Source organism: Arvicola amphibius, chromosome 3 (genome assembly GCF_903992535.2).
Source record: "Arvicola amphibius chromosome 3, mArvAmp1.2, whole genome shotgun sequence".
Lineage (NCBI taxonomy): Eukaryota > Metazoa > Chordata > Mammalia > Rodentia > Cricetidae > Arvicola > Arvicola amphibius.
In genome coordinates, this window is record NC_052049.1 from 70,010,891 (window position 1) to 70,038,745 (window position 27,855).

A 27,855-nucleotide genomic window follows, 5' to 3' on the forward strand; every position below is an offset into this window, starting at 1 on the left:
CCACACTGACCAGTGCCAGGACATATCTGACAGATGCAATGGGGGTTGATGAGGAGAAGTCAAGTCCCATTTAGCTGGTGACCCCTAACTGGGCTCCATTACCTTATGTTGTGGTATGGCGTGAAATATCACCCTTGGGCTCTTGTGTTTAAATACCATTTTCACAACTGGTGCACTGTCCTTAGAAGCTGTGGAGCCATCTGGACATGGAGCCTCACTGGAAGGCACTGGGGCATAGGGATAAGGCTTGAGGGTTATGGGTCAGATGAGCTTCCTAGTGAAGCTCTTTGCTTCCTATGGCAAAAACAGTGTAGCCAGATCCCTCACACACACTCTGGCTGCCATGACCAGGAGCCCTCCTGCCATGTCTTCTTGCCCATGGTGAACCACATACTCTTTGGCTGTGAGCCAAAATAAAGCATTCCTTCTTAAACTGCCTCCTTCAGATATAATGATAGCAATGAGAAAGTAATTATGTTTCCATCCTTTGCCCCTCTTAGCCTGGGGATAAAATGACCTTCTACTGTTGCCATATCCTGAACTGTCTCAATTTCCTCTCTCTGTCTGGAACATACCATAAATGTTATTGGGGGCTACAATGCATATTTCCATACATAAATACAGGTAGCAGGGCCACATACAGCTACAATTTTTTTGCCAATGTCTCCTCGCATTCCACATGCTGGCCCGACCTCAGTACCACTCTTATACTTTTAGATGAGTTCATGAGTTCCCTTCTTGGCTCTTTGCTCTTTTCTATACATTTAGCTATTCCCCATTTACATTCGATCAACTTTGCACACTCAGAGCTGCTAATGTTTTCCTAACTAGGCCCCGACTTACTCTAAACTTTTTAGAAACATGGTTAAAGAGTTAAGAGAAAAGAGGCCTGTGCTGGCTAGTGTCAATTTTACAAGCTGGAGTTCTTTAGAAAAGGAAAATTTAACTGAGAAAATGCAAATGTGTGTAAGGAAGAGAAGCAGAGGTGAGGACCGAGCAGGAAACAGCACAGCTTCCCAACATGGGCTGGTATGTGGAAAAGAAGATGTTAAGTTAATGTTTCAATAAAACGCTAAAACAGGTATGACCAATAGAATGTTCTAGGGTGAATCCTACTGCAGGAGCCCCTCCTCCCACCCTACCACAACTCCATGGGGACTCCCCCTCTTTGTTCAGCCCAGGATCCCCCTAGCCCATTCTCTTTGTCCCTCTTAGCCTTCCTCCTATCCTTTGTATCACTCACCTACCTGTGGAAAGACTGTACCAGTGACCCTACAGTCACCACACTCCTACCTGTAGAGAGACTGTACCAGTGACCCTACAGTCACCACATTCACCTACCTGTAGAGAAAATGTACCAGTGACCCTACAGTCACCACACTCCTACCTGTGGGAAGACTGAAAAAGAAAAAAATCAAATCATGATAAAATCAAATTTTGACAATTTTTGTCTGCTAATCTAGGTCTACAGAAGGAAAATTTCAGTCTAATGAGATTAACCACACCCTAAAGGACACAGGAATAAAAAAAAGCCCAGAAAAATAAATCAAGAGGATAGAAAACACCCATACAATCATAATATATAAATGTATCAATAAAGTATGTTCATCCCAGGTGGGGGTGGTATATGCCTTTAATCCCAGCACTCAGGAACAGAGGAGAAGGATCTCTTTGAGTTGTAGGCCAGGCTGGTCTATAGAGTAAGTTCCTAGGACAGCCAAGACTACACAGAGAAACCCTATCTCAAAAAGCCAAACCAAACTAAACCAAACCAAAAACACTGTTCATAAATAACTCTCAAGGTTAATTGTCTCAATTCCCCAATAAAAAGGCATAGACAAACAGAATAGCTTAAAAAACAGGATCAATTCTACTGCATTCAAGAAACACAACAGTTATTTTGGGGGCACGACCTCTTTGGAGGGCAAATGACCCTTACACAGGGGTTGCCTAAGACCATGGGAAAACACATATTTCTGATGGTTTTAGGAAGTGAGTCATGGCTCCTCTATCCATCTCTGCCTCCAGGAGGGCCTGCCCACATGCAGATAGGCCCACATAGGTCCAGGAGGGTGGACCGCATCACGCCAACCCTGTTACACATACACCTGGACAAATATGGCTGTATGTGACAGGGCTGGTGACATAATGTACGTATGTATACCAGTCCCACATGTGTACAGAGCAGCTATTGTGTTGAAAGCAGCAGTACTGGAGGTAAAAGGATGCTTCATGAGTTATAATTACTGGGTAAATGTAAAATCATATACTGTAACAACAACTACTGCGATATGTGTGTATCTGTATATATATATATGTATATATTTGTATATATGTGATATATTTGTATCATTTGCATAAATATATGTATATATTACTATGGGATCTTAATCTGGATGATTGGTCTTTTTTTACTCAGCTGTGGTTGGTATGAATACTGCCCTCTTGTGATAGTAACAGGTATGAAAAAAACAACACAGAGAAAGGTAAATAACAAAAATCTTTAACTGTATTGACTGAACTATGCCATGTATAATCTTTTGCATTATTAAAGATATTGTTACGTATTATTTTCATTAGAAAACCACCTCATGACAATGGATCATGTTGAGAAGAACGTTAAGAAAAAAAACATGGTGAGGATGTTTTACGTCAATAATTACAACACAGATTGAGAAACTGAAATGTGTTATGTATTGTGAAATTCTATCAACCAAATCTATGAAGCTGATCTAACTAAAATGCCCTCCTAGTAACGAGCATTTGAGTTCTGCCAGCGAGGATAGCAACTATTTTAGAAGCAAAACTGATGAAACCAAGAACGCCAGACTTGATACTAGGATAATTACCACAAACAAAACAGAGCAGTCACTGAAGCTTCCTATTTGGTGGCACTCAGAAAATCCATAGCTATGAAGCCTCCCACTGTTGCTGAAGATTTGCTGTTAACAATGACCAAAGACAGTGTTCAAGTTTATGATCAGAGACAAATTTGTTACACAATTGAATGTAGTTTCCTTATCTAACAACACTGTCTGCAGAACAATAGATGATATGGCTACTGACATTCTTGATCATGTAAGCCAGGAAGTTAAATCTGCTCCTCTTCCAATATTTAGCATCCAGCTCGATGAATGTACAGACATTGTAAGCTGTTTGCAGTTCTGGTATCCATGAGGCATATTAATAATGATGGCTTTAAAGTTAAGTTTCTTTTATACACACATCTTGAAATGACAACTACTGCACATGATGTATGTGACACAGTGGGATGATCATATCTAAAAGACCATAAGGCTTTTAGGTGAAGGTTTGTGGTGTTTGCATGGATGGTGCTCCAGCTATGCTGGTATGTCTATCTGATTTCAGTATTTGATACTGAATGAACCAAAAGTCATTAGAACTCACTGTATGATTCATCTCTAAAATTAGCCATGAAGATGCTGCCATAACAGTTACAACACACAATGAAAAGCATCATAAGTTCTGTCGGTTTTGCAAGATGAGCACTTTCAACTGCCGACTGTTTGAGCAACTGTGCAGCCAGTTGGATGATGAATTAAATTTTTTTTAATTTAGAAAGCAAGACTGAAGTTCAAAGCACTTTCCAGCGAAGTGAATCTTTGCCAGTATGAAGGGTTAAAGTGATCACTACGATGACAAAATGCAGCGTGTTGTGATTTGTCATTCCAATCTGGTCATTCCAATAAAACTTCAGCTTTGGCCAAAAAAAAAAAGATGAAAATAAAATTTACAACTTGCTTACCTTTTCTGTTTCCTTTAAGGAACATGACATTGAGCCAACTAAAGGATTTTATACCATTCTGCCTAAGACTGTCTTTTGCCTTCTTCCATTTCCAAAAACATATCTTTATGAAACAGGTTTTCCAGCCTCTTTGTTATGACATCTAAACACAGAAGCAGACTTGTGGAGATGGTCTTCATTGTGCACTCAAAAAGACTCCCTAAGAATTTCTGATCTGGTGATAAGTAATCTCAACCTTGGCACTGACATAGGCTTTTTACACATACTGTTGCAAAATGTAGCAATGTTGTTCACTGTTACCCATGCTACAAGAACATGCTTCAAGACAAAATTTTGTTTATTTATATTAGAAATAAATATTTCACAATATATAATAACATATTGTTTTGTGATTAATCACTTGTCTTAATTATGGTGAATTTGTGACAATGAAAATGGCACCAGAGAATGAGAAGATTTCCCGAGTTCATGGGTTGGTAAGATAACATTGTGGAAAGGGCCATTCTACCAAAAGCAATCTACTGTTGGGGAACATTGCCTTAAAGCATTTTGCATTTTTTCCTACTGCTTTTGATAACAATTCAAAAATGTTTTTGGTTAAATAAAATAAACCTGCGAGCAGGAGTTTGAGTCAGCAAATAGCTGACAGAAGGTGGTAAGGAGGAATCATGTATAGCAAAGATTTTTAAGTGGGGGCAGAGAAAGGAACAGGTTATTTTGGAAGATACCAGCAAAGGGAGAAGGTGAGCTATTTGTTATTCAACCTCTCCAGGAGAGCAGAATTTCACCTCAAACCTTAAATTTTGAGTTTTTTAGATTTAGATAGTTTCCCTTAGTAGCTTTGAAAGAGTTAGTGCTGGAGGGAACACAATGACCTCAGGCTAAAGCCCTTGCCAAAGTTGTGGTTTAAGAGGCAGCCACTGTAGGTAATAAAACACATATAGCCACAATTATCCTCATCAAAATTATTCACAGAAATTGAAAAAATACTCTTCAATTTCATATGGAAACACACACAAATAAAACAGGATAGTTAAAATAGTACTTAATAATAAAAGAACTGCTAGAAGTATCGCCAGCCAAGATTTCAAGTTGTATTACAGAGCTATAGTAATAAAAACAGGATGGCATTGGCATACAAACAAATGCACTAATTAATAAAACCAAATTAAAGGGCAAGACATAAGTCCACATAACTGTGGACACCTGATTTTTTACAAAGAAGCCAAAAAGCATAATGTAGAAATAACAGTATCTTCAACAGATGATGATAAACTGAAAGGCTATTGGTAGGAGCATAAAAATAGATCTGTATCTATCACCCAGAAAAATAACACAACTCTAAATGGATCAAGGACATCAACGTAAGAGTGTATAACTTGAATCAAATAGAAGTGGAAACAGGAAATTAATTCAATGCACTGGAAAAGAGTTTCTAAATAGAATACAGAGAACAGAGGCACTACGAACAATTAATAAATGGGATCTCATGAAACTGAAAAACTGCAATATAGCAAAGGACACCTTCATTCAGCCAAAGTAGCAGGTTACAGAATCAGATCTTTATCAATTATACATCTGACAGAGGCTTACTATCTAGAATATATGAACATGAAGAAAAGAAGAGACTCAATTTAAAAAACAGGGTTCGGAACTATGTGGAGATTTCTCAAAAACAAACAAACAAACAAACAAACAAACAAAGACAGAAATGGCTGAGAAATACTTAAATGTTTAACATCCTTAGCCAACATGGTAATATAAATTAAACTTACTGCCCAGAGAGGTGAGAGTTCCATCCAGACAGGAACAGTTCTTGCTCCTGCACTGAGGAGATCCTCCCAGAGAGTCAGTCACAGCAAAGACTGGAGCAAGCCACCAAGACTCTCCTGGCTCCATTTGAAGGAAGAAATGGGCATGTGCCAATGCAAGAATTCCTCCAAAACCCAAAAGGCAACATGACCTCACCAGAATCCAGGGATCCCGAAACAACAAGAATTGAACACCCTACTCCAAAAGAAATAGAAGAAATCGATTTTAAACAGAACCTGAAGAAAATAATCGAAGACCTTATGTTTAAGGAGGTGAAAAACTGCCATAAAGAAATGGAGATGACAAACAAAAAGATACAGGAAATGGAAACTTAGCAGAGAAATAAGAGAACTATCAGATGTAATGAACCATATGAACCTAACAGACATCTATAGAACATTCCACCCAAACAGAAAAGAATATTCCATCTTCTCAGCTTGCATGGAACCTTCTCAAAAACTGATCACATAATTGGTAACAAAGCAAACATCCATAGATACAAAGAAATTGTAGTAACCACCTGTGTACTATTGGATCACCATGGAATAAAGTTAGAATTTAACAACAATTCTAACCCCAGAAAACCTACAAACTCATGGAAACTGAACAGTCAACTACTGAACCACCCCTGGGTCGAGGAAGAAATAAAGAAAGAAATTAAAGTCATCCTTGAATTCAATGAAAATAGACACATCATACCCAAACCTATGGGACACTATGAAGGCAGTGCTAAGAGGAAAGTTCATAGCACTAAATGCCCACATAAAGAAAATGGAGAAAGCACACATTAGAGACTTAACAGCACAGCTGAAAGCTCTAGAAAAAAAAGAAGCAGATTCACCCAGGGGGAGTAGAAGACTGGAAATAATCAAACTGAGGGCTGAAATCAACGAAATAGAAACACAGAAAACAATCCAAAGAATCAATGAAAGAAAAAGCTGGTTCCTGGAGAAAATCAACAAGATTGACAAACCCCTATCCAAACTAACCAAACAGCAGAGAGAGAACAAAATCAGAAATGAAAAGGGGAACATAACCACAGATGCAGAGGAAATTCAGAGAATCATTAGATCTTACTACAAAAGTCTGTATGCCACAAAATTGGAAAATGTAAAAGAAATGGACACTTTTTTAGATAAGTACCATATACCAAAATTAAATCAAGATCAGGTGAACAGTTTAAATAGACCTGTAAGTCGCAAGGAATTAGAAGCTGTCATCAGAAACCTCCCTACCAAAAAAAACCCTGGACCAGATGGTTTCAATGCAGAATTCTACCTGAACTTCCAAGAAGAGCTATTACCTATACTCCTTAATGTGTTTCGCAAAATAGAAACAGAAGAGTCATTGCCAAACTCCTTTTATGAAGCTACAGTTACCCTGATACCAAAACCATACAAAGACTTAACCAAGAAAGAGAATCACAGACCAATCTCACTCATGAACATTGATGCAAAAATTCTCAATAAAACACTGGCAAACTGAATCCAAGAACACATCTAAAAAATTATACATTATGATCAAGTAGGCTTCATCCCAGAGAGGCAGGGCTGGTTCAACATGTGAAAATCTATCAATGTAATCCATCATAAAAATAAACTGAAGGAAAAAAAACCATATGATCATTTCATTAGATGCTGAAAAAAGCATTTGACAAAATTCAGCACCCCTTTATGATAAAGATCTTGGAGAGACAAGGGATACAAAGTTCATTCCTAAATATAATAAAAGCAATATACGGCAAGCTGACAGCTAACATTAATTTAAATGGAGTGAAACTCAAAGCCATCCCACTAAAATCAGAAACAAGACAAGGCTGTCCACTCTCTCCATACCTCTTCAATATAGTGCTTGAAGTTCTAGCAATAGCAATAAAACAGCATAAGGAGATCAAGGGGATTCGAATTGGAAACTTTTGTTATTTGCAGATGATATGATAGTGTACATAAGCGACCCCAAAAACTCCACCAAAGAACTCCTACAGCTGATAAACACCTTTAGCAATGTGGCAGGATACAAGATCAACTCCAGAAAATCAGTTGCCCTCCTATAACCACAGGATAAAGAAGCAGAGAGAGAAATCAGAGAAACATCACCTTTCAAGATAGCCACAAATAGTATGAAGTATCTTGGGGTAACTCTAACCAAGGAAGTGAAAGATCTGTTTGACAAGAACTTTAAGTCTTTGAAGAAAGAAATTGAAAAGGATACCAGAAAATGGAAGGATCTCCCTTGCTCTTGGATTGGGAGGAGCAACATAGTAAAAATGGCAATTCTACCAAAAGCAATCTATAGATTCAATGCAATCCCCATCAAAATCCCAACAAAATTCTTCACAGACCTTGAGAGAACAATAATTAACTTTATATGGAAAAACAAAAACCCAAGATAGCCAAAACAATCCTATACAATAAAGGTACTTCCAGAGGCATTACCATCCCTGACTTCAAACTCAACTGCAGAGCGACAGTAATGAAAACAGCTTGGTATTGGCATAAAAACAAAGATTTTGACCAATGGAATTGAGTAGAAGACCCAGATTTTAACCCACAAACCTATGAACACCTGATTTTCGACAAAGGAGCTAAAAGTATACAATGGAAGAAAGAAAGCATCTTCAACAAATTCAGGTAGAATTCTGCATTGAAACCATCTGGTCCAGGTTTTTTTTTTGGTAGGGAGGTTTCTGATGACAGCTTCTAATTCCTCACGACTTACAGGTCTATTTAAACTATTCACCTGATCTTGATTTAATTTTGGTATATGGTACTTATCAAACAAATGGTGGTGGCATAAATGGATGTCAACCTGTAAAAGAATGAAAATAGATCCATATCTATCACCATGCACAAAACTCAAGTCCAAATGGATTAAAGACCTCACTATAAATCTGAACACACTGAACCTGATAGAAGAAAAAGTGGGAAGTACTCTCCAACACATGGGCACAGGAGACCACTTCCTACGTATAACTCCAATAGCACAGACAATAAGGGCAACATTGAACAAATGGGACCTCCTGAAACTGAGAAGCTTTTGCAAAGCAAAGGACACTGTCATTAAGACAAGAAGGCAACCTACTGACTGGGAGAAGATCTTCACCAACCCCGCAACTGGACATGCAGGGCCTACAGGAAAGTGACTGCTAAACTTGCCAAAAGAAGATGGGACAGTTCTTAAGGATTCCTGCTTCATGGAAGAGTCTGCCAGACATTCTGTAGGACACAGAGAAAAATGACTGACATACTGCCAATATAGGTGGGAAATCCAAACAGAGATATGGAGAGAAAGAAGGTAGAGTCAAGGAGACACTATGTAGTTGCTGAAGAAGCAGCATGCCAGTGTATCACTAATAAAAAACAGTCATGTGGCAATACACAGATTAGTAGATATGGTTAATTTAATTATGAGAGCTAGTCAGTAATATGCCTAAGCCATTGGCCAAACGATTACAATTAATAATAAGCCTCTGAGTGGTTATCTTATAAGCAGCTAAGGGGACTGGCTGGCAGAGAGAATCTGTTCAGTAGGACTGACTGAGACAGAGAAACATCTCTATTTACAGATGTGTTCCTGTCTTACCTGGCCTGACTAACGTACCTGGCTTGTCTAATAAAAAGCTGAATGGCCAATAGCTAGGAAGGAGGTACAGGAGGGACTTCCAGGTAGGGAGAGTAAGTAGGAGGAGAAATTTAGATTCAAAGAAAGAATAAGAGACCCTAAGGAAACACTAGAGGCCAGACAGCCAGATACAGAAAAAGCAGAAAAGTAGGACATACAGAATGAAAAAAATAGGTTAAAAAGCCCCAAAGCAAAACATAGACAAAGAGAAACAGCTTAAGTTAAAAGAGCTAGTGGGACAAGACTGAGCATTCATAATTAATAATAAGTCTCCATATCTTTATATGGGAGGCTTTTGGTGCCCCCCAAATTACAACTACAAAGCAGTGTCTTTCAGACTGAGATGGTTTGAATGAGAATTTCCCCCATAGATTCATATATTTGAATACTTGGTACCCAGTGAATGAAACTGCTTGGTAAGAATTAGAAGGCATGGCCTTCTTAGAGTAGGTCTGTCACTGGAGGTGAGCTTTGAGATTTCAAAAGTCATGCCAGGCCCAGGAACTCTCTCCCTCTCCCTCCTTCCTATATACCTCCTTTCCTTCCCTCCCATAAACCCTATCTCACTCTCTTTCTCTCTCTTTGTCTTTTTCTTTCTCTATATGTTGCCTGAGGGTCAGGATGTGAAGCTCTCAGCTACTCCTCTAGCACCATGCCTTTCTGATGCTTAATATATTGATCATAGAATAACTGCTTAAAACCATGAGCAAGCTCTCAATTAAATAAGTTCTTTTATAAGCATTGCTTTGGTCGTGGTGTCTCATCACAGCAATAGGACAGTAGCTAAGACACAGACATAACAAGACTGATGTACATATGAACTCATAGAGACAGTGGCAGCATTCACAACACCTGCACAAGTTCAAGGAAGTTGGGTGCCCAGTACTGAGATGAAGGTAGACATGGAATTCCACTCCTAACCAGGGAAGTATTTACAATTGATATATGATAAAAATTAATAAAATTTATGCCCCGGCAATGCTGAATGATGCATAGGCAGTCCATATATGATGGTTCCATTGAACTTGTTCATAATGGGTTTCATGGTCTAAGTTGATGAGAACAACTAATCAAGTCTCTTCCTCAAGAGGACACTATATCTCTTTGCAGATGATTGTGAGTCACTATGTGGTTGCTGGGAATTGAAGTCAGGACCTTTGGAAGAGTAGACGGTGCTCTTAACCACTAAACCATCTCTCCAGTCCCAATTGATAAATGATAGCAAAGGGAAAATCATTTTTTTTCCAACAGAGAGTCACTGGGTATATCAACTGCATTCAGAGAAGGCCCCATGCCCAGGACTGTTGGCCAACATAAAATGAATTTCATGTCATTTTTGTGGACATTTTATTTTAACTGTGTGTGTGTGTGTGTGTGTGTGTGTGTGTGTGTGTGTGTATGTGTGTGTGTAGGAGTTTAATTGGTGTTCCTTGCTCCTCCCAGAAATCATAGATTGTCAGATAAATAGCCCAGGACCAGGTGTGGGATACCTTTCTAGGAACTGTTGATCGGGCTATTGTAGAGACCCATTACAAAAATGAAAGCTATCACCAGTGTTCGTGGTTACCCAACAGAATGGGTACTGGCAAGAAACCTTCCCCATTGGCTAGCTTTCATTTGAGAGGGCATTGAATTTCCTGGAATGGGAGTTACAGGCAGTAGTCAGTTGACCAACATGGTGCCAAGAATTCAACTTAGGTCCTCTTCCGAAGAAGCATGCATTCTTAACTGTTGAGTCATCTCATCCTTGAGGACAAGTTTTCTAGCTTGATTCCTTGTATTCATAGGAATGTGTAGGTCATAGAAACATAATAATTGCTAAAATTACAATATGGAGAAATAAGGAGAACTAGCAAGATCTATCTTATTTTACTTTTTAAAAAGTAATTTATATGTTTTAACTTATTTGCTGCTTCTATTTTACTAATTAATTATAATGTAAATTGTCTCAGCCCTGCCAATTTATCCAGCCCATGCTTGAAAAGGGCAGTGTGGATTGGGGAAAAAATAGACAAGAGACTGAAGATAGAGTTGGGAGGGCATTATAGTGAATAGTAAATCCACCCAAGTTTATTTTTCATAGTCCTTTTATACCCCAAGCCAAAGGGGAGGGCAAAAAGACTTTTTAAAATCATAATACAAGGAACAAATAAGAAGGATTACTTCTTTAATATTCAAAGCATCTAATAGCTATGCCCTAAATCAAACATTCTGTTATTTGAAGCAAAATATCCATTAGCTGTATCTTAGGCCAAACATCCTATTATCTAGGCAAGACATACAGCACCTTCACCTTAGGTCAAATATCCTGTTGTTTGACCTTGAAGGAGCAATGATAGGCTCAAACTCTCTGACCTTATGTCAAGATGGAGCAGAGATAATTCTATGGGCCTCCACAGTACATAACTCAAAATCTAGACATTTAAGAAAATATAGTTATTAAATGAAATCCCCAGTATCAGGTATAGGATATTTCCAACAGGCCAGTGAGGTCCCCAGGAGCATTCTCATCTCCTTGCCAACTTTTTGCTGGGACTTGCCCCCAAGCCTGGTGTACTTCTTCCACTTAGGAGCAGGCCACTCCAGTCAGAACTGGTGAGTGACTTGCCTGCTGGTAAAACAACCCAATTGCCTAGATTCCCTATCCCAAGACTCTTCTCCACGTGCTATGCCATTCAAGCTCATTGGTGGCCCCACTGCTGGGACCCACAAATCTCAGTGAACTTCTGGCACTCAGGTGCAAGCCACACCAGTCAGAACAGGGCCAAGCCACACCAGTGTAAACAGACCTCAGCTGTTCAAGTGCAGGCCACAACAGTCAGAAGAACAGAGAACCCCCTGATGCAGAAAACGTCAAGCTAACCTCCAGAAGTCCAACACATAACTTAAATAGACAATCACAACTAAAACAGAGGCCACACAAATTACCAGAAATCCAGGCCACAAAGACTAGAAAAGTGAAGAGGAAATAGAAACTAAGGAAACAAACCCACATCCAACAGACAATCTCAGAAATCCAGGACTAAAACTAGTTAGTCACCCCTAACCCATATGCCTAAACACCAGTGTAAAAATACAATCAACTACAGCCAGGATAAAATAGCACCACCAGAGCCCAGCTATCCTATAACAGCAATCCTTAAACATTCCAATGCAGATGAAGTACAAGAAAATAACCTTAAAAACAATTTTGTGAAGATGATACAGGTTCTTAAATATGACATAAAAAACTTCATTAAAGAAATCAAGGAAAAAACAAGCAAAAATTTAGAGAAAATCAACAAGTCTCTTAAGTAATGGCAAGTAAACAGGTAAAGAAAGCTATTTGTTATGGGAATATTTTGTTTGTGCTTTAACAAATAAAGTATTTTGAAGATTAGAGTGTGGAACTAACCACGTTAGTCAGCCATAGAAGTCAGGCAGTGGTGGCAAACACCTTTAATCCCAGGATTTGGGAGACAGCGGCAGACTGATCTCTGTGAGTCCAAGGCCACTGTGGGCATTGTGAGATTGATTCAGTCTAAAAGAGACAAATGGTGGCTCACACCTTTAATCCTGTACTTGGGAGTCACATGCCTTTAATCCCAGCACTAGGGAGTTGGAGATGGGAAGTGATGTGACTGGGTGGAGAAAGGAAAATAAGGTGGGAGGAGACAGGAGCTCAGGATTCAGTCTGAGATTTCATAGAGATAGCATTAGGTCTGAGGACTTGTAGAGAGACAGGGTATCCCATTTCATCTGAAGATTTTGTAAGAGCTAGTGGCTGGCTGTTCTGCTTCTCTGATATTTCAACTTTCACCCCTTAATATCTGAATCTAGGTTTTTATTATTAAGACAATTAAAATTCATGTTGCATCTAGTGCCCAGCATAGGGGACAAATTCACATACAAAAAAGCCACTTGCCTGTGGCTTTGCAGCCACCAGCATAGGCCAGAGCTGCATGTGGCCAGAGTCACTGCTCCACCAGCTAGCTTTTCCTTTCTTCTCTCCTGGTATGCTTTCCGTGGATCCCTTTCTCAGGCTGCTGCCAAACTAGGTAGCTGCCCTGATATCTGCTTGGGTTTCCTCACTCTTCACCACCATTATCCACAGATTTTGTAAGACAATTGGGAATTCTTAAAGGAGGAAATTAGTTTAAGAGAGAGAGAGAGAAAGAAAGAGAGAGAGAGAGAGAGAGAGTTTTCAATGTTGAAAAATGGGAAACACTATTACAATGAGGAGAGTTAGGAGTCTGTGTGATTATGTGGCCTTAGAAAAACTTATTAAAACAGATTATAGATATAATAAAATTCAGACAGAGGAATTTGAAGAAAATCCAATTTCAGCATTGCATTATAAGGTTAGAGATGAATAGCCTAAAGTTTTCAAATAACTAACTGCAATATATTTAGTCATCTTACAGGCACTGCCAAATGATAGATATCCAAGACTGCTTAAGTGCTCATTGGAATCCTGTGGAAATCTTAGATATAAGGAGATACAAAGAAGCAATAGTCTCATATGGCATGCATTCACCTTTTGTGAAGCAGATGTTTCACCCTTGGTCAACTTGTGATAGAACTATCCCTCAAGAGTAGACAGACATGGTTACAGTCATCTTGAAGCCTGGTCCTCAATTACAGTGGAGGACCTTGTGGAAAGATGAAGCTAAGACCATTGAACAATGAAGTAAGGCTAGGTGGATGGATATCTCCCAAGATCAGCTTCTTGGAGAGGAAGATTATATAATATAGAAAGACAATTTCTATATGATGACTACATCCTGAATTTATGTAGCACAAAAGTTTTGAATGCCTGAGACAAAATGGGAGAAGTGAGAAAGAAAATGAGTCATTTACTAAAGGTATACAAGGCCCCCCAAACACCTTCACTGATTTCTTACAAAGATGACTTCAGCAGTACATAGAATGATACCAAATTCAGAATCTAGACAAATAAGAATTGAATCTCTGACTTTTGAAAATGCTAATTCACAATGCAAAAGGGTAATTAGGCCCTTAAAGGAAAGATCAACACACTTGGAGGGATAGATTTGAAGTACAATCACTATTGTATCTCTTACCATGAGGATGCTTATATAGGAGAGGTGATTTCCAGAGACTTGAAGAAAAATCAAAATGTCAAATGTCTCAATTTCAGTAAACAAGGTCACCTAAAAATGGATTGTAATCAGAGCATTCCTAGAAACAATGTTATTCCTGCTTAGGATAAGCATAATCAAAATAGAATGTCTCTCTTTTCTGAATTATGTTGATGGTATGGCAAAGGCAGGCACTGGACTAATAAATGTAGATCAACAAGGGACAGCTAACCCTTTCCCATCAGGAAATGCCTTGAGGAGCCTCTCACAGGCCCCCATGCCAAATTCAGTTCAGTTGTTTCCTATAATTATGGAAGAAATTCCTTCCCAGAGCAATTAAAGAACATAATGCCTATTGTAAAAAAAAAAATCATACTGCTCTGGATGATAGAAAACCTTTAGAAGATAAAACAAAAATTTCAATAGAAACAAGAACAAGAGTGACCTCTTGATTAGAAGAGATGATAAATCATCAGACATCATGGCCATTCAATCTAAACTAACATATAAGACTAACAAATACTTTTCATTTGATCAGATACAACTTGCCAAAAGGGAAACTCCCCAAGGTTAGGGTTGGGAAGGGCTTTTTGTCTTTTCAGGAAAATAAAAATAACCATCTTGAAGAATTTAAAGACCTTTGGACAAATAAGCCTCCAAAGAAGAAGGAAGAGCTATCCAGAAAAAACTACCAAGGAAAGGAATTATCTGACCTAATGCAATCTCTGAAATCTGCAAAAATGTGATGGGATTCCACAATGACAATTCCACCAGGACTATTATAATACCACTAAGCTAAAAAATACCACCTGAAGATCAGCTTTGGACTACAAACTTCTCAGCACAATTTTGAGGTAGCTAACTCAGATGATCTAGCCTCATAGATTACTCTAGACAGGACTTGACACAAGCCCAGCACGTTCCCATTACATAGAGACTGGACAACAAATGATACAGCTACCTCTCCCAGGACTTGACAATTAACCCAAAAATTTTCTTTTCAAGATTGCTAAAGATATTGTCTCCCTCATACAGCAGGAAGTAAATTTAAGAATACAACACCCACATTCCCAAGGGTAGAGTGGGTGGTCAAATTGTAGCAATAAAGAATACACAAACTGAGGGAATTCAGGAAATGTAAAATCTGGGTAAGTTAACAGGAACTAGATGCAAGCATCAACAACAGAATACAAGAGATGAAACAGAAAAAAATTTCAGCTGTTGAAGATACAATAGAAGAAATAGACTCATTGGTCAAAGAAAAAGTTAAATCTAAAAATCCCCTTAAAATTTTCAGAAAATTTGGGACACCATGAAAAGATCAAACCTAAGAATAAAGGGATAGAAGAAGGAGAAGGATCTCATCATAATAACCCAGACAATATATTTAACAAAATCATAGGAGAGACATTCTTTAAATTAAAAAAGGACATACCTATAAAGGTATAAGAAGCTTACAGAACACCAAATAGATTTTATCAAAAAAGAAAGTCTCCATGCCATATAATAATCAAAACATTAAACATACCAAACAAACAAAGAATATTAAAAGCTTCAAGAAAAAAAGACTAAGTAACAAATAATGGTACATCTATATGAATTATCCTTGACTTCTCAACAGACACTCTAAAAAGTCAGAAGGGCCTGGACCAATGTGCTGCAGACTCTAAGAGATCATGGATGCCATCCCTGACTACTATACCCAGGAAAGCTTTCGGTCATCATAGATGAACAAAACAAAATATTTCATGATAACATCAAACTTAATCAATATTTATCCACAAATCAATCTCTATGGAAGATTCTAGAAGAAAAACTCCAACCCAAGGAATTTAAGTACATCTATGAATCTCCAGGGCAATAGATAATCTCACACCAGCAAAACCCAAAGAAAGGAAATAAACACACTACCACAACCACCAACAACAACATAATAAATGGAATTAACAATCAGTGGTTATTAATATCTCTCAATATCAATATATGCAATTTACCAATAAAAAGATGCAGGCTAACAGAATGGATAGTAAAACAGGATAGATCATTTTGCTGCATACAAGAAATGTGCCTCAACCTCAAAGATAGACGTTACCTTAGAGCAAATAGTTGGAAAGAGATTGTCCAACCAAATCAACCAAGAAGCAAGCTGGCATTGCTAGCTTAATATCTAACAAAATAGACTTCAAACCAAAATTAATTAAAAAAAGATATAGAAGGATACTTCATACTCATTAAAGGAAAGATCCACCAGAGTGATGTGTCAGTTCTGAATACCTATGCACCAAAAGCAAGGACACACATTTGTAAAAGAAACATTACTAAAATTTAAATCAGACATCAAACTCTACACATTAATAGTGGGACTTCAAAAAAAAATAGTGGGACTTCAATACCTGACTAGTGCCAAAGGACATATTGTCCAGACTGATACTAAAGAGAGAAATAATGGAACAAACAAGCCTTATAACTCTAATGGGCCTAACCAATATCTATAGAATATTTACCCCAAACACAAAAGAGTATAACTTTTCTAAGAACCTCACCAACCTTTTCCAAAATTGACCATATATTCAGTCACAAAGCAAGTCTCAACAAATACAAGGACAACTGAAAGAGATTGGGGGATATGAATTGGAATGGAAGAAGTCAAAGTTTCACCAATTGCAGATGATATGATAGTATACATAAGTGACCCCCAAAATTCTACCAGAGAACTCCTACAGTTGAAAAACCCCTTCAGTGAAGTGACTGAACACAAAATTAGCTATACAAAATCACTAGTATTCCTATATAGAAATGATAAATGAGCTGAGAAAGAAATTAGATAAACAACACCCTTTACAATAGTCACAAATAATACAAAATATTTTGGGATAACTCTAACCAAACAAGTAAAAGACCTGTATGACAAGAACCTCAAGTATTTGAAAAAAGAAACTGGAGAAGATAGCAGACGATGGAAAGATCTCCTATGCTCATGTATTGGTAGAGTTAACATAGTAAAACTGTGTTACCAAAATCAATCTATGAACCCAATGTAATCCTCGTCAAAATTCCATCACAATTCTTCACAGACATTGAAAGAAAAATACTCAACTTCATATGGAAAAACAAAAACCCCAGGAGAGCTAAATGATTCTTGTGCAATAAAAGAACTTCTAAAGGTATTACCATTCCTGATTTCAAGCAATAGTATGCTTGCACTATGGAACAAATAATAAATATCACATGATATGGGCATAAAAACAGACAGATTGATCAATGGAATGCAATTGAAAACTCAGAAGTACATTCAAACATGTATGAAAAACTGACTTTTGGCAAAGAAGACAAAATTATATGATGGAAAACAGAAAGCATTTCAACAAATAGTTCTGGTCTAAGCGGATCTCTGCATGTAGAAGAATGCAAATAGATTTGTATCTATCACCCTGCACAAAACTCAAGTTCAAGTGGATCAAAGATATCAACATGAAACCAGATACACTGAGTCTCACAGAAAACAAAATAAGGAATAGCTTGGAATGCATTGACAAATGAGACAACTTCCTGAACAGAACAACAATTAATTGCCCAGATACTAGGATTGACAATTATTGATTGTGACCTTGTAGAACTGAAAAGCTTCTCTAAAGAAAAGTACCTATCATAAACCACATTTTGGGGGTAACTCCTGCCATGGTCCAGCCATCGAGGATTTGTATATTCTAGGGTACGGATGTGAGGATTAAAAATGTTAGGTAGGAGGAACAGAGATAAAAAAGAAACACAGAGACATAGGATAGTATCTAGAGGGCAACTCAGTGAATACTGAATTCTAAGTTTTGACCTCTGAGTTCTGAGTTTGCCTGCATTTATTTTTCATATATTTTTATACTCTAATACAAAAGGGGTGTAAGAAGGTAAAAGACTGCTTTAACAAGACACAAAGGATAATCAGAACTGTTACTTGCTTCAATACTTAAGACATCAAGCCATTAATCCCTGAGTAAAGCATTTGATGTTTTGGATATACCTCTATATTAATGTCCCAAACACCGAGTAACCACACCCTAGGTCAGGAAAGATACCTTGTTTTGTAGCCACACCTGTTGTCAATGACTTTGAAAGAAATGAAATAAGCTCAAACTCTCTGACCTTCAGACAAGGTGGAATGAGGCTTACACTTTGGGGTCCCCACAACAACCCTGTCAATAGGACAAAAAGGCAGCCGACAAAATGCAAAAAGATTTTCACTAACCTCACATCTGACAGAGGGGTAATATCCAAAATATATAAAGAACTCAAGAAACTAGATTTCAACAAACCAAATAATTCAATTAAAAATGGGGTACAGATATAAACAGAGAGTTCTCAAGAAAAGAATCTCAAATGACTGAGAAACACTTAAAAGAAATGTTCAACATTCTTAATTATCATAAAAATGCAAACAAAATGACATAGATTCCATATTACACCTGTCAGAATGTCTAAGATCAAAAATACAAGTTACAGTTGATGCTGAAGAGGATGTGGAGCAAGAGAACACTCCTTCACTGTTGGTGAGAGTGCAAACTTTTGTAGAATTTTGGAAATCAATATGGAGGTTTCTCAGAAAATTGAAAGTTAATCTATCTTGTGATCCATCTATACCATTCCTGGTCATATACGCAAAGGATAGTTCACCATATCATAAGGATACTTGCACAACGATGTTAACAGCAACTTTATTCATAGCCAGAAACTGGAAACAACCTAGATGTCCCTCAACTAAAAAATGGATAAAGAAAATGTACATTTACACAATGAAATAATACTCAGCCAATAAAAATAGTAACATAATGAAATTTGCAGGCAAATGGCTGGAACTAGAAAAGATCATCCTGAAGGAGGTATCCTAGACCCAGAAAGACAAGCATGGTATGTACTCACTCATAAGTGATTATTAGCTATAAAGTAAAGGATAACCATACTACAATCCACAGACCTAGAGAGGCTAAGTAACAAGAAGGCCTCAAGAAGAAGATGCATGAATCTCATTGTGAAGGAGAATAGAATGGAAATTGCCGGGGGGTAGGGTGAGGGATTTGGAAAGGGATTGGTGATGGAAAAAGGAAGGATCAGGTGGTGGGAGGATGGAGGAAGAGACTACTAAAAGAAACAACTGGAATCTGAAGACATCGCTGCAATAAGCTAGAAACCCAGAGCAATAAAAAAAAAAACCCCAACAATCTATAAGGATGACCCTAATTAAGATTCCTAGAAATAGGGGATACAAAACCAGAACCAGTCATTTTCTGTAATCAGACAAGACCTCCAGTGGAGGATCTGAGACACCAACCCAACCACAAAAATTTTGACCTACAATTTGTCCTGCATACAAGATGTGTTGGGGTAAAGAGAGCATAGAAATGGTGGGAGTAACCAACTGATGACTGACATGTTTAAAGCCTTTTGTTCATGTTCATTCAAACAGACCTCATCAAACTCAGTTGATCACATGCACAGAAACACAAAAGTAGCAGAGGGTGATAAGGAAAAAAAAGGATGAGTAGCAGCAGGGGTGGGTAGTAGGGAGTCAAATATTATAAAAAACTTTCTATATGAAATGTATGAAAATGTCACCAAGAAGCCCATCATTTTATAGAATAAATGTATACTGTTAATATATAGAACAAAAATATTCCAACAATATAATGTAAATTAAATTTTACCTATGCTAGACTATTAAAATGTGTAAAAAATCAATTATGCAAACAGAATTTTCTACAGTATTACAAAAACAACTGAAAATTAATTCAATTTTATGAGACCAAAACCAAATTTCTTTTTAGATTTTTCTAATGCTAAAACAACCAGAAAAACATTAAAATCCAAAAATTGCCAAATTCATCAATAAATAAAACTTTTTCATATTTTCCTTGATACTTTTGAACTGATATTTACAGAGAAAATATATGTTTTAAAACCTATTGAGGCAATAATGGAATATTTATTATAATTATTTCCGTATTTCTAATTATTAGAAATTTAAACACTTTTCAATTTTCCAGAAGAGTTACTCAACAGTGAAAAATTCTGCTTGTGTTTTGGGTTATGTATGTGATCTTGTTCCTGCAATAGATACCAGAAGCCCATCCTATTTTTTCAAGGTAAAATTCACTTGCTGATAGTAGTCAGTTCAAACAAACTGAAATCACATCATATTGGGGAAACTTTCCTGAGGTATATCCCATTAAGAAAAATATATAGTAACAAAAACTTCCAGAAAAGATGCAAAAGAAGATGGGAACGAAAGATGCAGAACTTCCTTCAACTCTGAGTCTTGACCATTATTCATTTATTCTACAAATACATGACCGAACACTGTTGGGTATCAGACAAAAATGCTGCTAAAAAGAGCAGTCAGCCATTGGCGACCCTTGACTAAAGGAATACCCACCATTCTTGTAGTGGTATGAATAAGAATGACCCCATAAATTCATGTATTTGAATGCTTAGTCACCAGGGAGTGGAGCTGTTTAAAAGGATTCGAAGGATTAAGAGGTGTGGCCTTGTTGGAGTAGGTGTGGCCTTGTAGAGGAAGTTTATTACTAGGGGTGGGCTTTGAGCTTCCAAAAGTCCATGGCAGGTTAAGTCTGGTTCTCTCTTCCTCAACCTACAGATCAGGATGTAGCTCTCAGCGACAGCTGCAGTGCTTACCTGTATGAACCTCTGAAACTGTAAGCATGGCCACAACTAAATGCTTCCTTTTATAAGAGTTGTGACTAACACATCTCCTTTAATTTACAGAATTCCTCTATTTGATAACTAAGGACCTTTTCATGAGCTTTGTGTGGGGAATCTATGAGGAACTATCATGAACTTTAGTTACTTCAGGTTCTTAGATAGTAGTTTTTTACAGTCCTTAAGTCTGCAACCACAGTGTGATTTCACTGCTGAAAGTAAAGATAGTTTGGTGGCTTTTTAAAAATGCTTTTTGTTAAAAAATTATTTTCAAGGATTTTTTGGTAGTATTATCAATCTTCATTTAATTTCTCTGTACACTGGTGCCATCTAATGCTCAACTTCTCTGTCACATCTGTGTTTCCTTATCAACCCATGGGTATCATTTTATAACTAGGTATAACCCTGCCAACAAAACTTCCCTTGATTGTTTTAAAATGTCCATCTGTCTCCATGTCCTCCAGAACTGTTGTCATTGTTTCCATGACATTTAATTGTTTCTTCCCAAAACATAGAGATCACTGTAAATTCAACAACAGTGTGAATCCGACTGAGTTCCTTGTCAACATCCAGAAAATATATACAAAATGGTGTAACCTGTTTATGGACACGGCAGTGAAATGCCCTGAGATATGGGGAATTTTATAGGTGAAACTGCTGTTGCACTAAACTGAGGGTGATAATCAGGCCTCCTTTAGAAATCCATCACACAGCTTCCCGCCCTTCTGGGGACACAGCTTTGCTGAGTCTCTTTCCGGAGGTCAAAGGCAGGCACTTTCCTGTGGCCAATGGCAAATCCCTGTGGAAGCGTATCTATTAATATCAGAGTCCATAGTAAGCAACCAAGAGATGGACATGGACCGGCACAATGGGATGAGAGGAGAGCATCAAACTAGTGACAAGGTCAGTCACAAATTCATTTTATATGAGAGAATTGTAGCCTGAAACTCTCCAACTCAATCTTCCGGTAACACATTACTCACTTTAGGTCCAAAAGGGGAAGGAAGTGCCCACTACTTTCAGCTCTTACTTCCTAGAGAGAAGTACTCCACAAAGAACTTTGAAATATGCCCAAAGCAAGCTAAGCATGGTGACAAACATTTGTGATCCTAGACCTTGGTATGTGGAGACAGGAGAAGTCCAAAGTCTCAACTACATATCAGTCTGTGCTACATAAGACCTTACCTCAAAGCAAACAAACAAAAACATATGCAAGCCACTGGTATTCTCAATTATAATTGATTTTAGAAAGTGGAAGGAGGAGGGACCACCTACACTCCACAACTCCCCCTGCCCCAAGCACACTTCCTGCTCTTCCTGCAGGGGTTATTCTCCCCGGATACCGCCTCTCTCTCCCTGTCCCTTCCCAGCTTGCACCCAGAATCCTCCCCCCCTCCCCCTGCCTCATCCTCCCGTCTTTGGGGCCACAAAATCCCACAGCTCAGCCTGTTTGGGCTCTGGGGACCTGGAATTGAGTGCACCCAGAACGGTGGGAGGTCCCCTCCTTCATTTGACTGCCCGGGGCAAGGTAGGCCTCTGTCTGAGAGCTGCTTGGCCTGCAAGGGGACCTGACAGTCTGCCAGAGGATCCATCATTCTTTGGGGTGTCCTGCTCCAGTTCTAAGGCCATCCACACAAAGGGGTCAGACTCTGGCCTCCAGGCAGGTCTGAGGATTCTTGCGGAGGGGTGCGGGCTCCTTCAGATTGTGCTGCCAGGTTTGCTGTGTGGTATTCCATCCCGCCCTGCCCCCACCTTGGCCCTTTTGTCTGGGCTGCGACCCTGGGCTGCCTGGAATCCCTGATCCTGTGCACTGACATTCCATCTGAACTGGTGAGTGAATGCGGACCCTGGGGCAACCTGCCCTGGAAGAGAGCACAGACCCCCTACCCCCACTTCCCTCTGCAGGCTTGTGTCTGTTTCTCCCGTCCATGTGTCTCCCAAGCTTTCCCTAGTGTTCTCAGGTGTCCTGCTCCTGTTCTAAGGCCATCCACCCAAAGGGGTCAGACTCGGGCCTCCAGGCAGGTCTGAGGATTCCTGCAAGGGAGTGCGGGCTTCTTCAGATTGTGTCGCAAGGAATAGGTCCTCCTCTGGCACTGGGGAGATCCAACCAGTTTCAGTCACAGCAAAGATTGGTCTAGGACACCAAACGCCTCCGGGCTCCCTTTGAAGGAAGAGATGGGCAGGCGCCAAAGCAGGAGCTCCTCCAACAACATGAAAGGCAACATGACATCACCACAAGCCAGACATCCCGAAACAAGAAGAATTGAACACCCTACCCCAGAAGATATAGAAGAAACCGACCTTAAACAGTACTTTATGAAAATAATAGAGGACCTTAAACAGGAGGTAAAAAACTGCCATAAAGAAATGGAGATGACAAACAAAAAGGTAGACGAAATAAACAAATCTCTCAAAGATACCCAAGAAAAACAAGAAAAACAAGAAAAAGCAATCAAACAGGTAAGGGAAAGAGTACAAGACCTGATAAATGAAATGGAGGTATTGAAGAAAACACAATCTGAGGGATGACTGGAAATGGAAACTCTGAGTAAACGAACAGAAACTTCAGAGACAAGTATTTCCAACCGAATACAAGAGATGGAAGAAAGAATCTCGGACTCTGAAGATACTATAGAGGAAATAAACTCACAGATTAAAGAACTAAACAAATCTAACAAATTCTTAACACAAAACATTCAGGAAATCTGGGACACCATGAAAAGACCAAACCTAAGAATAATTGGGGTAGAAGAAGGAGAAGAATTACAACTCAAAGGCCCAGAAAACATATTCAACAAAATTATAGAAGACAACTTCCCCAACCTAAAGAAGGATGTTCCTATGAAGGTACAAGAAGCCTACAGAACACCAAATAGACTGGATCAAAAGAAAGCATCCCCACGCCATATAATAATCAAAACACAAAACATACAGAATAAAGAACAGATATTAAGAGCTGCAAAGGAAAAAGGTCAAGTAACATATAAAGGGAAACCTATCAGAATTACACCTGATTTCTCAATGGAAACCATGAAAGCCAGAAGAGCTTGGATAGATGTGCTACAGACACTAAGGGAACATGGATGCAAGCCTAGACTATTATACCCAGCAAAGCTTGCATTCACCATTGATGGAGAAAACAAGATATTCCAGGACAAAAACAGATTTAAACAATACGCAGCCACAAATCCAGCCTTGCAGAAAGTAATAGAAGGAAAATCACAAACCAAGGAGTCCAACAATGCCCACAATAACTCAGGCATCTAGCGACCCTTCACCAGCACAACTAGAAGAAGGGAAACACACAAACTCTACTACTAAAAATGACTGAGTTAACAACCACTGGTCATTAATATCACTTAATATCAATGGACTCAATTCACCTATAAAAAGGCACAGGCTAAGAGACTGGATACGAAAACAGAATCCAACATTTTGCTGTTTACAAGAAACATACCTCAACCACAAAGACAGACATCTACTCAGAGTAAAGGGTTGGGAAAAGGTTTATCAAGCAAATGGCCCTAAGAAACAAGCGGGTGTGGCCATTCTAATTTCCAACAAAGTTAACTTCAAACTAAAATCAATCAGAAGAGATGGAAAGGGACACTTTATACTCATAACAGGAAAAATCCATCAGAATGAAGTCTCAATCCTGAATATCTATGCCCCTAATATAAAAGCTCCCACTTATGTAAAAGAAACACTTCTAGAACTCAAGGCAGCCATCAAACCACACACACTAATAGTTGGAGACTTCAACACTCCTCTCTCACCAATGGACAGGTCAATCAGACAGAAATCTAACAGAGAATTGAAAGACTTAATGGAGGTAATGAACCAAATGGACTTAACAGACATCTATAGAACATTCCACCCAAATAGGAAAGAATATACCTTCTTCTCTGCGGCTCATGGAACCTTTTCGAAAATTGACCATATACTTGGTAACAAAGCAAACTTCCACAGTTACAAAAAAATATTAGTAACCACCTGTGTCTTATCGGATCACCATGGATTAAAATTAGAATTCAACAACAATGCTACCCCCAAAAAGCCCACAAACTCATGGAAACTGAACAGTCAACTACTGACCCACACCTGGGTCAAGGAAGAAATAAAGAAAGAAATTAAAGTCTTTCTTGAATTTAATGAAAACAAAGACACAACATACTCAAACCTATGGGACACAATGAAAGCATTGCTAAGAGGAAAGTTCATAGCACTAAGTGCCCACTTAAAGAAAATGGAGAAAGCGCTCATTGGTGACTTAACAGCACACCTGAAAGCTCTGGAAAAAAAAGAAGCAGACTCACCTAGGAGAAGTAGAAGACTGGAAATAATCAAATTGAGGGCAGAAATCAACAAAATAGAAACACAGAAAACAATCCAAAGAATCAATGAAACAAGAAGCTGGTTCTTGGAGAAAATCAACAAGATTGACAAACCCTTAGCCAAACTAATCAAACGGCAGAGGGAGAACACGCAAATTAATAAGATCAGAAATGAAAAGGGGGACATAACCACAGACACAGAGGAAATTCAGAAAATCATTAGATCTTACTACAAAAGCCTGTATGCCACAAAATTGGAAAATATAAAAGAAATGGACAGTTTTTTAGATAAATACCATATACCAAAGTTAAACCAGGACCAGGTAAATGCTCTAAATCGTCCTGTTAGTCGCGAAGAATTAGAAACTGTTATCAGAAACCTCCCTACCAAAAAGAGCCCAGGACCAGATGGTTTCAATGCGGAATTCTACCAGAACTTCCAAGAAGACCTAATACCTATACTCCTTAAGGTATTTCATAATATAGAAACACAAGAGTCACTGCCAAATTCCTTCTATGAAGCTACAGTTACCCTGATACCTAAACCACACAAAGACTCAACCAAGAAAGAGAATTACAGGCCAATCTCACTCATGAACATTGACGCAAAAATTCTCAATAAAATACTGGCAAACTGAATCCAAGAACACATTAGAAAAATTATCCATTACGATCAAGTAGGCTTCATCCCAGAGATGCAGGGCTGGTTCAACATACGAAAATCTATCAATGTAATCCATCATATAAACAAACTGAAGGAAAAAAACCATATGGTCATCTCATTAGATGCTGAAAAAGCATTTGACAAAATTCAGCACCCTTTTATGATAAAGGTCTTGGAGAGATTAGGGATACAAGGGTCATTCCTAAATATAATAAAAGCTATTTACAGCAAGCCGACAGCTAACATCAAATTAAACGGAGAGAAACTCAAGGCTATCCCACTAAATTCAGAAACACGACAAGGCTGTCCACTCTCTCCTTATCTCTTCAATATAGTGCTTGAAGTTCTAGCAGTAGCAATAAGACAACATAAGGGAATCAAGGGGATTCAATTTGGAAAGGAAGAAGTTAAACTTTCATTATTTGCAGATGATATGATAGTATACATAAGCGACCCCAAAAACTCCACCAAAGAACTCCTACAGCTGATAAACTCCTTCAGTAACGTGGCAGGTTACAAGATCAACTCCAAAAAATCAGTCGCCCTCCTATACACAAAGGATAAGGAAGCAGAGAGGGAAATCAGAGAAGTATCACCTTTCACAATAGCCACAAATAGCATAAGATATCTGGGAGTATCTCTAACCAAGGAAGTGAAGGATTTATTTGACAAGAACTTTAAGTCTTTGAAGAAAGAAATTGAAGAGGATACCAGAAAATGGAAGGATCTCCCCTGCTCGTGGATTGGGAGGATCAACATAGTAAAAATGGCAATTCTACCAAAAGCAATCTATAGATTCAATGCAATCCCAATCAAGGTCCCATTAAAATTCTTCACAGAGATTGAGAGGACAATAATCAACTTTATATGGAAAAACAAGAAACCCAGGATAGCCAAAAAAATCTTATACAATAAAGGTTCTTCTGGAGGCATTACCATCCATGACTTCAAACTCTATTACAAAGCTACAGTATTGAAAACGGCTTGGTATTGGCATAAAAACAGAGAGGTTGACCAATGGAATCATATAGAAGACCCGGATCTTAAACCACAAACCTATGAACACCTGATTTTTGATAAAGGAGCCAAAAGTACACAATGGAAGAAAGAGGGCATCTTCAACAAATGGTGCTGGCATAACTGGATGTCAACCTGTAGAAGAATGAAAGTAGACCCATATCTATCACCATGCACAAAACTCAAGTCCAAATGGATTAAAGACCTCAATATTAATTTGAACACATTGAGCTTGATAGAGGAGAAAGTGGGAAGTACTCTACAACAAATGGGCACAGGGAACCGTTTCCTACGCATAACCCCAGCTGCACAGACTTTAAGGGCAACATTGAATAAATGGGACCTCCTGAAGTTGAGCAGTTTCTGTAAAGCAAAGGACATTGTCACTAAGACACAAAGGCAGCCTACTGACTGGGAAAAGATCTTCACCAACCCTGCAACTGACAAAGGTCTGATCTCTAAAATATATAAGGAACTCAAGAGACTAGACGGTAAAATGCCAATTAACCCAATTAAAAAATGGGGCGCTGAACTGAACAGAGAATTCTCAACAGAAGAAGTTCGAATGGCCAAAAGACACTTAAGGTCATGCTCAACCTCCCTAGCTATCAGGGAAATGCAAATCAAAACAACTTTGAGATATCATCTTACACCTGTCAGATTGGCTAAAATCCAAAACACCAATAATAACCTTTGCTGGAGAGGTTGTGGGGTAAGGGGTACACTCATCCATTGCTGGTGGGAATGCAAACTTGTGCAACCACTTTGGAAAGCAGTGTGGCGGTTTCTCAGGAAATTCGGGATCAACCTACCCCAGGACCCAGCAATTCCACTATTGGGAATCTACCCAAGAGA

At 38.5% G+C, this 27,855-nt stretch overlaps 1 protein-coding gene across 6 annotated transcripts in view; it reads right to left on the bottom strand.

The window, feature by feature from the left end:
* The window catches only part of Mctp1 (multiple C2 and transmembrane domain containing 1), a 592,391-nt gene that overhangs the window by 536,048 nt on the left and 28,488 nt on the right, over positions 1-27,855 (bottom strand). The gene's annotated exons all lie outside the window — the stretch shown is intronic.